This window comes from Sinocyclocheilus grahami, unplaced genomic scaffold, assembly GCF_001515645.1.
Source record: "Sinocyclocheilus grahami isolate Dianchi unplaced genomic scaffold, SAMN03320097.WGS_v1.1 scaffold819.1, whole genome shotgun sequence".
NCBI classification, from domain to species: Eukaryota; Metazoa; Chordata; class Actinopteri; order Cypriniformes; family Cyprinidae; genus Sinocyclocheilus; species Sinocyclocheilus grahami.
In genome coordinates this window covers 1-3205 of record NW_015505998.1, presented here as the reverse complement: position 1 = coordinate 3205, position 3205 = coordinate 1, and the positions used below count along the sequence as shown (strand labels likewise).

The 3205-nt window shown below is 46.7% G+C and overlaps 2 non-coding genes across 2 annotated transcripts; both read right to left on the bottom strand.

The window, feature by feature from the left end:
• Window positions 1-225: 225 nt before the first annotated feature.
• Window positions 226-297, bottom strand: trnah-gug (transfer RNA histidin (anticodon GUG)). Its single transcript has one exon. It is a non-coding gene; the product is annotated as a tRNA-His (tRNA).
• Window positions 298-362: 65 nt separating this feature from the next.
• On the bottom strand, window positions 363-435 carry trnak-uuu (transfer RNA lysine (anticodon UUU)). Its single transcript has one exon. It is a non-coding gene; the product is annotated as a tRNA-Lys (tRNA).
• Window positions 436-3205: the final 2770 nt, after the last annotated feature.

Genomic DNA, 3205 nt, shown 5'->3' with positions numbered 1-3205 from the left:
AGGGAGATGCACAAGGTCCCCAGGATCAGGCCGAAACACCACAGAACAAGGTCCCCAAGAGCAGGCCGAAACACCACAGACAGCAGCATAGATGGACCGACACGACAGCATGCAACAAGAAGAATGCTCTTCATCAGCAAAGGCCAAGCTTCAAACACAAAATCCAGCTGAAGGATGAGGTAGAAAAAAGGGTTCAGCCATCCCCATTGCTCAACGGCAAAGGGATGCCGTGACCCGGATTCGAACCGGGGTTGCTGCGGCCACAACGCAGAGTACTAACCACTATACGATCACGGCATGCCGCTGTGATCGTATCACCCGTGGCAACTACTGCAGACTACTGCAACTACTGCATCACCCGTGGCAACAACAGGGACTTGAACCCTGGACCCTCAGATTAAAAGTCTGATGCTCTACCGTCTGAGCTATCCGGGCTCTTGCACAGTACATGCCTCTTACGTTTTATATAATTTTCCTACAGACCGCCCAGAAGAAACTCATTTGCCACACACGCTATGGGATGAAAACCACAAGCAATTATGGCAGAGAGAAAAAAAGGACAAAGGCCTTAGAAGACACAACTGTCCCCAAAGAGTCCGGTACAGCAAACTCCAACCGTAGCCGGCAGGGTTCGAACCTGTGCGGGAGATCCCGATGGATTTCAAGTCCATCGCCTTAACCTCTCGGCCAAGAACAGGGCAAAAGGGACTGCTACAAGGGGGAACGAAAGGGAAAAGAGAAGGGGAAAGGAGGGAAAGAAAGAAAAGGGAAAAAATCCATCATACTTCATGAACTCTCACAAAGGATTTAAGTAAAGGGTTTGATTGATTTTTTACTATATAATTTCTAATAAAAACTGATAATAACAATAATAAATTACTGATCTGACAAACACACCACACACTCTTTCCAGGACTTGCACCTGGGATCTTCCACCCAAAGGATGGATGTGTTACTATTTCACCCCAAGAGTTGTGTCTTTCTTTTTTTTACAAACACTGCAAATTAAGAACTGGAAATAGCAACTGAAAACAAAATGTTCACAGCACAACACACACAGCAAACACAATTAAAAACTGAACTACATGCAACTATATAAAAACCTAACTATACACATTATTATATACACCAAGGAAAAAAAATCAAAGACCTCTCTGTACATTCTCCCTCCACTGTGCAACAGAGAGGCCTGAGGCTGGACAATACCACCGGCCCTTCAGCTGAGTGTGGCTAGTTGTCTTATTTTTTGCCAGCCCACACTGCTTGCAGATATAGTGATATATATCCTTTGCTAGTCATTTCCGTGGTGGTTCACCTCTAGCCACTTGCTCCTCATCCTCTTGGGCAGCTTTCTGCCTTCTCCATGTGCGCTGCCTGGGCTGAGTAGAGAGACTAGTTTGTGGTGGCAGGTTATCAGGTGGCTGGAATTGGAGAGGGGGCTGGAACTGGGGAGGGGGCTGGAATTGGAGAGGGGACTGGAACTGGAGAGGGGGCTGGAACTGAGGCAGTGGTAGACCTGGTGGGTAGCTGGGAAAGGGTGGGTAGGACCCAGGGGGGATGCAAAGTGTGGTGCTGGTGGGTATATGGGAAATGCCGAGTAAGATCCAGGAGGAGGGGTGGGCAGTGGGCACCTATTGGAGATACGCTTACGAACAAAGGCCTCTCCCTCCTGATTTGCTGGCTCCTGAAATACCATGGCCTCATGCCCATGCTGTGCAGGAACAGCTGGAAGTGCGCGCACTTCAGGAAGTGACTCCTTTGCCAAATATAATTGTTTGGGCAGTGCAGTACCCAGCAGCAGCATGTCTCTGTCTACACGTTTCTGTCTTCTTAGTAGCCTGCAAGAGAAACATTATTCATCTTAATTTAGCAATTTTAGTGGATTAAAGCCCACTGTCTTTACTTACTGTAGCATCATTTTTTAAAGAAGCATGTACAGGAAGGTTTTATAAGTACAATCTTGATATACTACTGTGATTGTATAAAAGTATTGCATAAAAGAAGACTCACCACAAGGAGACAGTAGTGGTGTTTATCGGGACCAGAACCAGGTTAGTCTGTCCTAGAACCACATTGCTGTCCTCCAGCAGCTGTTTTAAGTGGCTGTATACCACCACAATAGATTGTGGAATTGGCAGAGTTTTTCCTTGTGTGTCCTTGGGCCTGTTCCGTGCTTGCTGAAACTCTTTCAAAAGCCGTAGGCAAACACATTCACAGACCCTGTGGATTTCAGGGTCCTGAGCTGCCTGCCCATGAGTCATGAACAATCTATGGAAAAGAAGGATGATATAATATGAACTGTATACTAGGTTATAAACTAGTGAAGATCCAAATAGTCAAATTACCTCTCTGCTGCCTGCTGTCCTGGAGCAGAGCCACTCTGCTTCCTGGATGCTCTCTAAGGTCCTGTCAAAGCCTTCTTCTTAACCCTCTGGCTATATTTTGATGGTACCTTGTCCATGGCATGCAGAGCCATGTACAGCTGGACTATGTCGGCCTCCTCTTGTGATGACAAGGCAGTGATCGTTCGGTTTAGGCCAACCAGGTAGGCTGCCAGGGCATCAACTGCCTCCCAGCCCAAGACACCTCTGGAATCACACTGTGCACTCTGAAAATTGAGAAAAACGCCAACCACAGTCTAATAAATATATACGGTAATTGTAGTAATTATTTTGCATTGTACATGCATATATTTTAACTTTACAAAAGGTTGACAATAGGTGTTTTGCACTGCACCAGATAATTTTTTTTAATGATAGTAACATTACCTGGCCTGATGTGCTAGGACTTGCAGTGTCATCCTCCTCTTCCTCATTGACCTCCTCATCAGAGGATTTGGGTCCAGTGTCACCCACCTGACTGGTCACCTGGGCCTCCCCGACAGCTACTGGAGGGTCAAAGTCATCAGCCCTAAGGTCAGCTGCATGGCACACAGTCGTGTCAATTTCACTATCCTCTTCGGGCTCCTCTGGGGGGACTTCAGGCATGTCATTGTGGTGTGCAATCAACTGGTCGCCTCTATTGGATTGGGCCAACAAGTACTCCACTGCAATGTGCTCCCCTGCAATAATTTTTAACACATTGTTAATGGGGAGAGAACACACACACACACACACACGCACACACGCACACACGCATGCACGCACACACAAACAAACAAACACATGTAGCGTCTGGACCACTCCAACACACAATATATATTTTG